Source organism: Orcinus orca, chromosome 12, assembly GCF_937001465.1.
Source record: "Orcinus orca chromosome 12, mOrcOrc1.1, whole genome shotgun sequence".
Classification (NCBI taxonomy): domain Eukaryota; kingdom Metazoa; phylum Chordata; class Mammalia; order Artiodactyla; family Delphinidae; genus Orcinus; species Orcinus orca.
In genome coordinates, this window is record NC_064570.1 from 24,150,661 (window position 1) to 24,165,878 (window position 15,218).

The 15,218-nt window shown below is 40.6% G+C and overlaps 1 long non-coding RNA gene across 1 annotated transcript; it reads left to right on the forward strand.

Moving 5' to 3' along the window:
- Window positions 1–588: 588 nt before the first annotated feature.
- LOC125960717 (uncharacterized) lies at window positions 589–11,914 on the forward strand. Its single transcript, XR_007470686.1, has 2 exons — window positions 589–1,026; window positions 9,107–11,914. It is a non-coding gene; the product is annotated as an uncharacterized LOC125960717 (long non-coding RNA).
- The last annotated feature ends 3,304 nt before the right edge of the window (window positions 11,915–15,218 follow it).

Below are 15,218 nucleotides of genomic sequence, written 5' to 3' on the forward strand. Positions count from 1 at the left end.
CCACTGCAGGGACTTGTTCTCTTCATTGCTTGTTCCCAGTTGGGAATTTGGGATACGTCATGGTCCTCTTGTAGTTCAGGAACAGACTTGAATAATAAGTGCTAACAAGATTCGTGATCCAATTAAATTTACATTACTTCAACTTAAGTAAACCTCGGTCCTAAAAGAGATTCCATTCTGCCCTAAGAGAGGTAAGATACAAAGTTTGACCTATATGTCACAGATTGGCAAACAGTCCCATGTCAACCTTGGGGGAGTAAAAAGGACAGGAGGTTAATCCCGGTGAACAAGGGGTTTCAAAGAGAACATTCTCAGCACTTCTCACAAATCCTCTCCCCTATTTTTTGACCATCTACATGGACTCACCGTCATATGGCAGAAAGTCACTTTTCATATACAGTAAGTCCCCTACATACAAACCTTCAAGTAGCGAACTTTCAAAGATACTAACGTGCATTCACAGGTCCAATCACGTGAGTTAGTTCAAGTGTCTGGCATACAATGTCACGTGTGTGCATCCTCTACAAGTGGTTGTGCTTTTGTGTACTTTACCAGAGAAAGGACAAAGAGAGACAAGAGGAAGAAGAAGTAACTGAAGAACCGAAGAGATTCATGACTCAGGAAGTGGCAAGGGGATTTTCTTTATTTGAGGAGGCACTGTTAGTATTTGAGGCATGGGACCCAAACGTAGAATGGTACACAAGGGTTGCAGCAGCTGTTCAGAATGCAATCCAGTATTATCACGTCATCTATGATGAGAAAAAAAGAGCTACTACCCAGACATCACTGGATGGTTTTTTCAAGAGAGTAGATAGAATTGAATCCAGCAAGGAACCAGAACCTGTGCCATCACCGTCAGGCGTGAGTGAAACTGCAGCTTGCCCTCCGTCTCCTGTTGCTGACGATCCTTCGGCTCTACCACCTCCCACCTCCTCTCCCTCCTCCAGTCAGTAACTCTTCTTGCCTGTTCACTCGATGCCAGTCCCTGTATGCCAGCTGTTGTACTGTACTACTGTACTTTTCAAGGTACTGTACTGTAAGATTAACAATGTTTTATTTTTTGTGTTTGTTTTTTGTGTGTTATTTGTGTGAAAAGTATTATAAACCTATTACAGTACAGTACTATATAGCCGATTGTGTTAGTTGGGAACCTAGGCTATCTTTGTTGGACTTACGAACAAATTGAACTGATGAATGCACTCGCAGAATGGAACTCGTTCGTGTGCAGGGAACTTACTGTACTGATTATTTTTATTTTGTTGCTAAAAAATGGAGAATAGATTAGAGACATAATGTCATAGACAGAAATTTTCCACTAGCGGAAATAACGAGAGTATTCATGTGTTCAGTTTATTCACCCATTTATACCAAAGTAAAGCACCTCAGAGAATGCAACAGAATTAAAAATTGTGTTTGTGGAGGCCAACTTATCAAGAGTACAAAACAAAGCAATAAGTCAGCAAGTGCATCACACCTAGGAGTGGAGTGTTGAAAGTAGAGGGAAAAGTCAGTGTGGAGGAGAGGGGCTTAGTAAGGAAGAACTTCTGAGGGAAGATGAATTTCAACTGGAAACTTCAATGATACATAGATTTCCAAGTGTTCTTTCGCCTTGGACCCCTTTCTTCAAATGAAATCTTGCACATGAAATCCAGTGGGGAGAGCAATTAGAACAGAGCCCACCTCTCACTCCATCCACTGCCCGTATTTCTCTCCTGCTAACCTTTTCTCTTCAAGGGTTCTCTTCAAGCTGGAAAATCACTGAAATCTAGAAGGTACGAGGTACAGAGAGAAAGAAGGCAGCCCTCTGGGTGCAGAGAACAGCGTGATGAAGCTGAATAAGAAAGTGGTGATAGAAATGCTCCTATTTAGCACAATAAAAGCAAAGTAATCCACCTGAAGTCGAGTCAATGGATGATGGGGGACCACTAAAGATTCTCAAGTTGGGGAGCAATGTGACAAAAATGAAAATTTAAGAAAAATCACATGGCAGCCATGTGCTGATAGTTTGCAATAGAGAAAAATCAAGTGAGGATCCAATTGGAGTAATCCGAATACAGAAACAGCCCCCAACGGAACTGCAACTGTAAAAATGGGGGTGCGGCCAATAGGACTTAGTGGTTGAGTGGATATGGGAGGTAAAGGAAATACAGCCTAGAAAGTCATTTTTAACTGTTCAGACTAATTGAGGTCTTTATATTAGACACTTATAGAAATCTGGAGGTTTTTATAGCCCTTATTTCTATTAGTCATTATACATTTGTGTGATTACTAATACATTTCTACTCCTATATTATAATGTTCCATGAGACTGGGGACTCTGCCAGTTTGGTCACTGGAACTTAGCATCAAAAGTTCAAATATTTGTGAAATTAAGAAAACTCAATAAATGATGGTGTCATTGATTGTATTAAGGGAGCTAAGGAGAAGTAGTTAAGTTTGATTTTTATCATATTTTTCTTAGATGAGGAAAGTAGATCTAAAGGCAGATTTCTTACCCCTGTTTAAGACATGGAGCTGAAGAGCAGTTAAAATGTCAGGGATGGGTGGAAAAAGCAAGCCGTCAACAGCAATCAAAGCTATGACAATTAATCAGTCCACCCAGAGAGTTTAAAGACAGAAGAGCAGAGTGAGCTGCAGCTGCTCAAGCAAAAGTCAAGCGGAGAACCGGAAGAGTCAAAATTGAAGAATATTCCTCTGAGGGTAAATTTGGAATGGTTTGCCGTACACCCACACTTTGAGACATTTATAAACTGTAACAGGAAGAAATCCTCTTTCCAAAAAGTTTAAAACATCAGGAATTTTGGAAGTGGGACTAAAATGTACAGTTAATCAAGAGGAGTCCAACCCATTTTTAAGCCCCTATCAAAACTCTTCATTATATTTTAAAAATATGATTGACCACCTTACCCCAAGCGCTAATAGCGTCCCTCCTGAGAAACACGGACCCACACATAGTGCTTTCCCTTTCCTTTTTTTCCTCTTCTTTATTTTATTTTTCCTATCTCCCACTTTCCTTTGGTAGCAACACATAAAACATCTCTTTCCTAGAATTATATAAGCCACGTGACATTCCCAAATGTCATTCGCTGATTTGGTATCATTCCACCTAAATCCTCGAGTTTGTTCTTGCTGCTGCTATTGTTGTGAGTTTGTTTGTTCTTAGACTTTTTGTTTTGTTCTGTTCTTTGGTTCATAGAAAGAGGAGAGAGAGAAAGATGCATGAATAACACAAACTGATTCCTTTGTAGTGATAGAAGGTGCTTGTACCCTCTTCCCATTCTTACTGAGACAAACAGACCTTTGTTTTTTTCTCAGAAATAACGATAGCACCAAGGGCATTCTTAGGACAAAGTTACAATGTGGATTTTCTTCTGTGTAACACTTTTCTCTATTTAGCCCTGTGAGAAATTACACAGATTTTAGGTAGAAAGCAAATAGGTATGAATTGTGAATGCTCATATGCTAGATGCCATAATTTATGTATAAATCTTGAATGCTGAAATTCTAAAAGTGTTTTAAAGTTAAGTCTAATATTAATGGCAAGGGGTCTGAGAGAAGAAAACTCGAGGAATAAAAAGATTCTGCAACCACCAACAGTATTTCCTGAGTGAAAGTTGCACAGGTACCTTCTGGTCTCAAGCCTCAAATAGCGGTTTTATTCCAAAGGAAACATTAAATTACAGAAACTTAAGATCCGTCCACGAACAATATAGAGCCACAGTGATTGTCTGGTGAACCCAGAAGTTAAGCTTCAGAAGACTGTGGATCTGTTTGAAGCTACCACCTATTCATGAAATCTTTTCAGAGTCTGTTCATTTATTTATGCACACAAAACTCTAAGTGGGCATCTAGGATGTGCCCAGCACTGTGTGAGGTCAAAGGAATAAAAGAGACAGTCCTTGCCCCAGAGAGCTCAAGCTGGTAGGAGCTCCTACGTTAGCCACCTTCATCATCTTTTCCTCCTCACTTTCCTTAAGATTTGGCAGGTACCTTACGGGAAGCAGGTGGCTTCTTTTTGTTTCTACCACCTTATATAGCTATGATTCAATCTCATTTTCCAAGATTGACACCATTTTTTTGTATCCATTTATATTTTCACCCCTTCTAATTCTAAATTGCAGATGCAGCCAACTCATCTCTCAGGGTTTTGTTTGCCCTAACACCTAGCAAGAAGCAGGGAGCAGCCAGAGGTCCTCTTCCAGATCCTTACAGATGTTTTGAGAAGTAAAAAGAATTGCACACAACTGAGGGGAGAAATTGTGAAACTTACCAAGAGTCAGGTTGAGAAGGAAGAAATGGAGACACATGATCCATAAATACAAAAGAGAATGCACAAGAGGAATAAAAAAGAGTCATTGAACACATCATCACTGCTTTGATGCAGCAAGATCAAAATACTATGGGTAACCTGCCAGGCAAACAGGAAATATTGTGGCACGCCGACCACTCCCCCAGGGCTGAGCGGGCCTCAGGCAAAGCACAGTCAAATCATGATTTCAGGTTTTCTGAACGCTGCTCTGCACACACACCAACTTCACAACAATACCACTTTTGTCAACAACAGGGAATACCGCCCAGTTTTCTATTTTTATGATGCTGTTTTTTAAGAAAAGGCTTTCTATCGTAAAACACGCAGCCATCCTATTCTATAAAGATCCCTTTTCTTTATGTATGTGTTTTATCCTATGACCACAATTATAATGATCTTCTGGCCAGGTATCTTGCACGCTACCTACTTTCTTCATAACCTTTCTTGATGCCTAGCACACCAAATCCACCCAGTAAATATTGTTGATCAACAGCAATTCTTTACAAAGAGAAAAGCCAAGCTGCACTGTATTTTGTGTGTCAATGAGGTATCTTCAGGCATTATTCATAGCAGCTGCTCTCTTAAGAAGCAAGAATGCATAAGCAATGACCAGGGAGACTCCATTGCTGTTGGAGCCAATGGCAGCATCCATGAAAAAGATACTTGACCCCTACCTTGCTATCCAGCCAGTTCCAACTGGCTGGCCATTCGCCAGCCTGGGTCTCTTTCCACTTCCCCAGCTTGCCATTGCTCTCGTGGCTTCTAGACCTGGAATTTCTTCCCCTTTTCAAGACATAGATCCATGATCCTGCCTAGGAAACACAACTGCAGTGAATTTTTCAGGTTTCAAGGAACACGGAATCTTCTCAGCATCTACAGCCAATGATGGTCTGTATTTAGCATCTTAATTTATTCAATTTTCCTTTTTCTTTTTTTTTGAATTTTTGAATTTAATTTATTTATACAGCATGTTCTTATTAGTTATCTATTTTATACATATTAGTGTACACACGTCAATCCCAATCTCCCAATTCATCCCACCAACACAACCCACCCCCGCCACTTTCCCTCCTTGGTGTCCACGTTTGTTCTCTACATCTCTGTCTCTATTTCTGCCCTGCAAACCGGTTCATTTGTATGATTTTTCTAGGTTCCACATATATGCATTAATATACGATATTTGTTTTTCTCTTTCTGACTTACCTCACCCTGTATGACAGTCTCTAGATCCATCCACATCCCTACAAATGACCCAATTTCGTTCCTTTATATGGCTGAGTAATATTCCATTGTATATATGTACCACATCTTCTTTATCCATTTACCTGTTGATGGGCATTTCAGTTGCTTCCATGACCTGGCTATTGTATATAGTGCTGCAATGAACATTGGGGTGCATGTGTCTTTTTGAATTATGGTTTTCTCTGGGTATATGCCCAGTAGTGGGATTGCTGGGTCATATGGTAATTCTATTTTTAGTTTTTTAAGGAACCTCCATACTGTTTGCCATAGTGGCTGTATCAACTCACATTCCCACCAGCAGTGCAAGAGGGTTCCCTTTTCTCCACACCCTCTCCAGCATTTGTAGTTTGCAGATTTTCTGATGATGCCCATTCTAACCGGTGTGAGGTGATACCTCATTGTAGTTTTGATTTGCATTTCTCTAATAATTAGTGATGTTGAGCAGCTTTTCATGTGCTTCTTGGCCATCTATATGTCTTCTTTGGAGAAATGTCCATTTAGGTCTTCTGCCCAATTTTGGATTGGGCTGTTTGTTCTTTTAATATTCAGCTGCATAAGCTGTTTATATGTTTTGGAGATCCTTTGTCCATTGTTTCGTTTGTAAATATTTTCTCCCATTCTGAGGGTTGTCTTTTCGTCTTGTTTGTAGTTTCCTTGGCTGTGCAACAGCTTTTAAGTTTCATTAAGTCCCATTTGTTTATTTTTCTTTTTATTTCCATTACTCTAGGAGGTGGGTCAAAAAAGATCTTGCTCTGATTTATGTCAAAGAGTGTTCTTCCTATGTTTTCCGCTAAGGGTTTTATAGTGTCCGGTCTTACATTTAGGTCTTTAATCCATGTTGAGTTTATTTTTGTGTATGGTGTTAGGGAGTGTTTAATTTCATTCTTTCACATGTAGCTGTCCAGTTTTTCCGGCACCACCTATATTGAAGAGACTGTCTTTTCTCCACTGTATATCCTTGCCTCCTTGTCATAGATTAGTTGACCATAGGTGCATGGGTTTATCTCTGGGCCTTCTATCCTGTTCCATTGATCTATATTTCTGTTTTCGTGACAGTACCATATTGTCTTGATTACGGTAGCTTTGTAGTATAGTCTGAAGTCAGGGAGTCTGATTTATCCAGCTCTGTTTTTTACCCTCAAGACTGCTTTGGCTATTTGGGGTCTTTTGTGTCTCCATACAAATTTTAAGATTTTTTGTTCTATTTCTGTAAAAAAGTGCCTCTGGTAATTTGATAGGGATTGTGCTGAATCTGTAGATTGCTTTGGGTAGTATACTCATTTTCACAATATTGATTCTTCCAATCCAAGAACATGGTATATCTCTCCATCTGTTTGTGTCATCTTTGATTTCTTTCATCAGTGTCTTATAGTTTTCTGAGTACAGGTCTTTTACCTCCTTAGGTAGATTTAATCCTAGGTATTTTATTCTTTTTCTTGCAATAGTGAATGGGATTGTTTCCTTAATTTCTCTTTCTGATCTTTCGTCGTTAGTGTATAGGAATGCAAGAGATTTCTGTGCATTAATTTTGTATCCTGCAACTTTACCAAATTCACTGATTAGCTCTAGTAGTTTTCTGGTGGCATCTTTTGGATTCTCTATGTATAGTATCATGTCATCTGCAAACAGTGACAGTTTTACTTCTGCTTTTCCAATTTGTATTCCTTTTATTTCTTTTTCTTCTCTGATTGCCGTGGCTAGGACTTCCAAAACTATGTTAAATAATAGTGGCGAGAGTAGACATCCTTGTCTTGTTCCTGATCTTAGAGGAAATGCTTTCAGTTTTTCTCCATTCAGAATGATGCTTGCTGTGGGTTTGTCATATATGGCCTTTATTATGTTGAGGTAGGTTCCCTCTATGCCCACCTTCTGGAGAGTTTTTATCATAAATGGGTGTTAAATTTTGTCAAAAGCTTTTTCTGCATCTATTGAGATGATCATATGTTTTTTCTCCTTCAATTTGTTAATATGGTGTATCACATTGATTGATTGCCGTATACTGAAGAATTGTTGCATCTCTGGAATAAATCCCACTTGATCGTGGTGTATGATCCTTTTAATGTGCTGTTGGATTCTCTTCGCTAGTATTTTGTTGAGGATTTTTGCATCTATATTCATCAGTGATATTGGCCTGTAATTTTATTTTTTTGCAGCATCTTTGTCTGGTTTTGGTATCAGAGTGATGGTGGCCTCATAGAATGAGTTTGGGAGTGTTCCTTCCTCTGCAATTTTTGGAAGAGTTTGAGAAGGATGGGCGTTAGCTCTTCTCTAAATGTGTGGTAGAATTCACCTGTGAAGCCATCTGGTCCTGGACTTTTGTTTGTTGGAAGATTTTTAATCACAGTTTCAATTTCATTACTTGTGATTGGTCTGTTCATATTTTCTATTTCTTCCGGGTTCAGTCTTGGAAGGTTATACCTTTCTAAGAATTTGCCCATTTCTTCCAGGTTGTCCATTTTATTGGCATAGAGTTGCTTGTAGTAGTCTCTTAGGATGCTTTGTATTTCTGTGGTGTCTGTTGTAACTTCTCCTTTTTCATTTCTAATTTTATTGATTTGAGTCCTCTCCCTCTTTTTCTTGATGAGTCTGGCTAAAGGTTTATCAATTTTGTTTATCTTCTCAAAGAACTAGCTTTTAGTTTTATTGATCTTTGCAATTGTTTTCTTTGTTTCTATTTCATTTATCTCTGCTGTGATCTTTATGATTTCTTTCCTTCTACTAACTTTGGGTTTTGTTCGTTCTTCCTCCTCTAGTTCCTTTAGGTGTGATGTCAGATTGTTTGAGATTTTTCTTATTTCTTGAGGTAGGCATGTATTAAACTTCCCTCTTAGAACTGCTTTTGCTGCACCCCATAGGTTTTGGATCGTCGTGTTTTCGTTGTCATTTGTCTCTAGGTATTTTTTGATTTGCTCTTTGATTTCTTCAGTGATCTCTTGGTTATTTAGTAATGTATTGTTTAGCCTCCATGTGTTTGTGTTTTTCATGTTTTTTTCCCTGTAATTGATTTCTAATCCATAGCGTTGTGGTTGGAAAAGATGCTTGATATGATTTCAATTTTCTTAAATTTACCGAGGCTTGATTTGTGACCCAAGATGTGATCTATCCTGGAGAATGTTCCATGTGCACTTGAGAAGAAAGTGTAATCTGCTGGTTTTGGATGGAGTGTCCTATAAATATCAATTATATCTATCTGGTCTATTGTGTCTTTTAAAGCTTGTGTTTCCTTATTAATTTTCTGTCTGGATGATCTGTCCACTGGTTTAAGTGAGGTGTTCAAGTCCCCCACTACTATTGTGTTACTGTCAATTTCCTCTTTTATAGCTGTTAGCAGTTGCCTTATGTATTGAGGTGCTCTTATGTTGGGTGCATATATATTTATAATTGTTATTTCTTTTTCTTGGATTGATCCCTTGACTGTTATGTAGTGTCCTTCCTTGTCTCTTGTAACATTCTTTATTTTAGAGTTGGTTTTATCTGATATGAGTATTGCTACTCCAGCTTTCTTTTTATTTCCATTTCCATGGAATATCTTTTTTTTTTTTTTTTTTTTTGCAGTACCCAGGCCTCTGACTGTTGTGGCCTCTCCCATTGCAGAGCACAGGCTCCGGACACGCAGGCTCAGCAGCCATGGCTCATGGGCCCAGCCTCTCCGCGGCATGTGGGATCCTCCTGGACCGGGGCACGAACCCGCACCCCCTGCATTGGCAGGCAGACTCTCAACCACTGCGCCACCTGGGAAGCCCTCCATGGAATATCTTTTTCCATCCCCTCACTTTCAGTCTGTATGTGTCCCTAGGTCTGAAGTGGGTCTCTTGTAGACAGCATATATATGGGTCTTGTTTTTTGTATCCGTTCAGTGAGCCTGTGTCTTTCGGTTGGAGCATTTAATCCATTCACATTTAAGGTAATTATTGATATGTATGTTCCTATGACCATTTTCTTAATTGTTACGCGTTTGTTTTTGTAGGTCCTTTTCTTCTCTGTGTTTACCACTTAGAGAAGTTTCTTTAGCATTTGTTGTAGAGCTGGTTTGGTGGTGCTGAATTCTCTTAGCTTTTGCTTGTCTGTAAAGCTTTTGATTTCTCCATCAAATCCGAATGAGATCCTTTCCGGGTAGAGTAATCTTGGTTGTAGGTTCTTCCCTTTCGTCACTTTAAAGATATCATTCCACTCCCTTCTGGCTTGTAGAGCTTCTGCTGAGAAATCAGCTGTTAACCTTATGGGAGTTCCCTTGTATGTTACTTGTCATTTTTCCCTTGTTGCTTTCAATAATTTTTCTTTGTCTTTAATTTCTGTCAATTTGATTACTATGGGTCTCGGCATGTTTCTCCTTGGGTTTATCCTGCCTGGGACTCTCTGTGCTTCCTGGACTTGGGTGGCTATTTCCTTTCCCATGTTAGGGAAGTTTTCAACTATAATCTCTTCAAATATTTTCTTGGGTCCTTTCTCTCTCTCTCTTCTCCTTCTGGGACCCTTATAATGCTAATGTTGTTGTGTTTAATGTTGTCCCAGAGGTCTCTTAGGCTGCCTTCATGTATTTTCATTCTTTTTTTCTTTATTCTATTCCACAGCAGTGAATTCCACGATTTTGTTTTCCAGGTCACTTATCCGTTCTTCTGCCTCAGTTATTCTGCTATTGCTTCCTTCTAGTGTATGTTTTCATTTCAGCTATTGTATTGTTCATCTCTGTTTGTTTGTTCTTTAATTCTTCTAGGCGTTTGTTCTTTAGTTCTTCTAGGTGTTTGTTAAACATCTCTTGCATCTTCACGATCTTTGCCTCCATTCTTTTTCCGAGGTCCTGGATCATCTTCACTATCATTATTCTGAATTCTTTGTCTGGAAGGTTGCCTATCTCCACTTCATTTACTTGTTTTTCTGGGGTTTTATCTTGTTCCTTCATCTGGTACATAATCTTCTGCCTTTTCTTTTTGTCTGTCTTTCTATGAATGTGGTTTTCCTTCCACAGGCTGCAGAACTGTAGTTCTTCTTGCTTCTGCTCAGTTTATTTACTTTTCACTGGTACTTTTGTGTTCTGTCCCCTTGTCTTTTCTACTTTTTGTCTAAATTCTAAGCACAGATTCATTGCCTTGTAGCATGGGGCTGTGATTTATAAGTCATCAGTCAAATGTATGGCTTCTCAGTAAGCCAGAAACTGGGTAATAGTAAAGTATTCCCACACACATACACATAGCATCATCATCGTGTGCTAGTTACTTTGTGTGTTAACCCAATTAATACTCACATCAACCCTGTGAGGTAGGTACCATTCCCATTTCCATTTCACTGATGGGGAAAATTTAGCTCAGAGAAGTTACATATTTTGCCCAGCATCATTACTGTTAGTGACAATAATAGACTATACATTTTATTGTCTTCTGATTCAGGACAGTGTCTCCTGTCCCACAGACGTAATCATAAAAATGGAATAGCTAGTGCTCTTTAAAAAAAAAATCTTGATGTAGTAAAACCTGTTTCTCCCACCCACCCTTCCTCTATTCTTCTAAACCTCTTCCCTTTCTCCTTCAAATATTGAATGTCCCCAACATGTGGACATCACCAGCATGCCAAGTATATGTCAGGAAATGTTGCCATGAAAAATAATAACAGGATCTGCTTCTCAGTGTTTGTTCATGTAAAAACAAGACCACACTCTATATTTTCCAGCCAACGTGTCATGTAGGTCATTCCACTCATTGGCATGTGGACCTGTTCTTCCTGCCTACTGAGTTAGTCAGAATTGGAACATTTGAGTGGATGTGTATCAACCTCCTTGGAAGGAAAAATATCAGCATAAACAATACGATTTGTAAGTATTGAGAATCATAAGAGTCACAGCCTATCCAGATGGATTATATCACTTGATTCTGACAACATTCCTGAGAGGTAGAGAACACCCATAGTATGACTGGCCCCAATTTACAGGTGAAGAAACAGAGGCTGAGAGAAGTTAAATGATTTACTGAAAGTTAATAAGTTAGTAAGAGGTGGCAGCTTCACCAGAATCCATGTTTTTATTTTTTTGAAACTGTAATCTTTCCCCCACATGCCAGGAGAGGAGGAGTAGAAGGGAATGAAACTAGTCACGTGATAGAGCCTGGTCCGAGGAGAAGCACACTGGAGAAGCTAAGAGCCTTCAGCAGCGGCAGGGGAAGCCCCCTGGTGTAAGAGAAGGCAGACTCTACACAGTCTGGGAGAAGGAGGGAGGCAGGAGCAGGAGAGTGGGCACCTGCAGCTGGGGACTTGGCAGGAGAGACTGTTCTCCAGTGTTCTCGCTCAGAAAGTAAATGTATTTGAAATGCTGAGGACTCCACATATATTCTGTTAATAATTTACCAACTGAAACCATTAAAGATGTTGACAAAAGCTTTTCCATTTACTATGGGTGTCTATGGGTGATTCGAAACGACTCATTACCTGTATAAGCTCCTGGGTTATTTCTGAGTGTCCCAACTAATCGGCAGCAGCAAGGGCAGCTCGGACTGGCAGTGGGTGGGGTTTTCGTTTGAATGTACAACTATCCTGATTCCACACTCAGGCGTTTTGCCACTAACTCACCAAGAGACTGTTGGCCCGGGCCTCTGAAGGCAACTTATATTTGCCAATAGATGAAATGTATAGTGTAATTGGATATCTCTATACTTGGAGCTCAATATTAAAAAGTGAAGATATATTCTTAGAAGAAAGCCATCAAGATGTCACCAGAGAAGAACATTCAATGAAAGCGAAGAAGCAGGACATTCTTTTTTTTTTTTTTTAGGACATTCTTATAATCAAATAATTTTATTCTCTCAGAACCTTCCAAGTATACAGGGACAAAAGTTCCTGAAGAGACAGGAACAAACTGCTCTTACCGTGCGGGATGAATGAATTCTTTTAAGCTATCGTTTGTAAATAAAAACCAAGCAGTATAGCACTCGCTCTTTTAAAGATCTAGGGTCTTGTTCCATTTCTGCCATCTCCAAACCCCTTGTATGTGCGTATCGGTCAGGATGCGTTTGGCAACAAATAACAGAAAATGCAGCTAACAGTAGTTTAAACAATGAGGGAATTTATTATTTTTCATAGCATGAATCCCAGAGTGATGGAAGTCACAGCATGATTAAGTTGAAAGCTCCATGCCTTGTGACCATCCCTGTCCTCTGCCATGCCTCCTGGACAGGTTGTCCCAGTAAGCTAGCTCCCTCCACGGCCCTCAGGCGGCTGCTGAAGGGTCCGTGTCACATGGAGGTGATGAGATCCAGAGGAAGCAAGGGGAAGTGTGCCAGGTGTGTCCTTTTTTCAGAGTGAAAGAAACTTTCCAAGATGTTTGGTCAGACCATGTCACATGCCTAAGCATAAACGCAACCACTTCACAAGGCTCATGGATGGAATCTTCATAAGTAACTTGCCCTAATCAAGATACACTCCCTGTGGCTGATGAGGGGGCCCAGCCTGCCTTTGAGCATGTGGCACTCAGAGGAGGGTAAACAGAATTAGAGGAAAGGAGGAAAGGTCAATTTTGCAGGCAACGGGGATTATCTGCCATATCAAGGAGCCTTCTGTCTTCTCTACGGCTCAGTTTCCTCACGTCACTGGGTAAAGACTAGACTAGAGGTCATCACTAAGATTCCTCCAGCTGCTAAAATTCCACAATTCAAAGACAAAGGTGACTCTATCCCCCACCGCCAATACTTAGTGGAAGAATCAACATGACTTAATGAAATCATAAGATTTTCCCGGAAAACAGCAGAGGTTAGAAGGAATACAATATATTAAACTAATGACCTTACTCATTGATCTCTATATTTCTGTGAGACAAATGAGCCTATATCACCTGGAGAGAGAAACTGAAGCACAGAGAAGCATAATAAGTAGCCCACACCTGCATGCTCTGACTTTGTCCAAATCATTAAGTCATGGGTGGGAGAGGTGGGAGAAGCCCCTTGCAGACTGGGTGTGCCATCCAGGTAGGGTGCAACAGTGATCCATCCTGGCCTGGGAAGAAGATGCTGGAATATCTATTTATATTTTTATCTCATCTTTAATGTATAGAGGTAATGTTTTATAACGTGCACGATGCACTAGCACAGTAACAGCGCATGCATACAATTTACAGCTATGTAGAAAGAGAAGATGTGGGCTGATACAGTTTTTACCTATAGAATGCACAGTTAAACACTTCGGAGGTGATTGGTATAGATCGTACTAGCATTTTGATGGCTTCATCTATATCACAACTGGAAGGAGAAAACACGTGCAGAAAATGACACAACTGGATTTGCGATGGCCGGAGACTGATAAAGCAAGGCGGCCCTGAATCTGGGTTTAGAATACTAGATTTGCAGCAAAGCAGAGATTCCTAGTTAATTTTTATTTGTTGATCCTTTCAAAAGCTCCTACTTTGTTTACCAGGAGACCACTTCTATCATTGTTTTCCTCCTCTCCCTCCTTCAAAGCATCTCCCATTTTAAGACGTGACAGGCGTGGTCTACCTGGCCCACAGATACAGCTTTATCTGTGCAGTCGGGGGGCGGGGGGGCGGTCAGAAGAACTCTGTGCGTTCCCACAGCTTGTCTGCTCAGTTAACAACTGTGCATCTGCTAAGTGCGAGACCGGAGGCTACAAAGATTTACCAAGACTCCGGGAGTCCAGTATCTCGAGGTACTTCTCTGTCTGGCGAGAGACCAACAAGAAAGCCAGCTGCTTCAGAGGAGAGGATAAAAAGCAGCAGACTGAGGAGGGAAGTCAGGGGGTCAGAGGTGGGTAGGAGTGGGGGTCAGGAACCCCTTCTAGGAAGAAATGGCTCTTCACCCTTTACACAGTCTTGAAGAGAGGAGTAGGTCAAGTGCCACATTCCTTTCATCCAGAGGAAGAATAAAGTGGGCCCTGGGCTCTCCACCTGAGGAAGGAGATGCGGGTGGAGGCAGGGAAGGGGGATCTCTTTCCCTTTTGAATCTTATCTCTGTCTCCCTCCAGCCTCACTGACTCTCAAGGTGTGGCCAGGGTGTGGGCCTTCCCGCAGGGGAGAGCAACTTACCCAGGACACGGACACGGCGCTGCCTGTCCCAGGGCAGCTAAAACCTCAGGAATGGTGGTTCCCACAGCTGCCCAAGTGCTCAGGACTCCAAGGCAAATGTGTTTCCTGGGGCCTTTTGCCCCCCCAAAAAAAATCAGAGATTAGTGGTTTTGATGGATGTGGAGGTGGGGGAGTGAGTAGAGAAGGTGCAGAATTTAATCTCTACGTCATGTAACAGGTTTAAAAGGGTTTATTCGATGCATTTAATGCCAAAAGCTGCTAAAAGAAAACTGTAACCCGAATCTCAAATTCATTCCAATGAGTCAGCACTTTTAAACTACATGCTGGAAGAAAAACTGGACTTTTTACTCAGATAAGGTTGTTTTCCTTCAACATTTTTCCCTTCTTCCACACTTCTGTCTTTCCAGGGTTGAGTTCAATAGTGCCTCAGAATCAGGCTTTCTGCCTTAATCCAAAATGGTCTGGAAGGTGTTGAAAACATGTCTGCGTGGTGACTCAGCATAATGGCTCTTAAAGCCACTCTGTTTGCTACTTTCAGAAGAAACAGGACAGGATTGCTTAATTGCTCCTTCCTGAAACGTGGAAGGAAGGGATGCAGGGAATAAGGAGTCAGAAGGGCAAGATTAGAGTTTTGTTAGAAGCAGAGAAAAA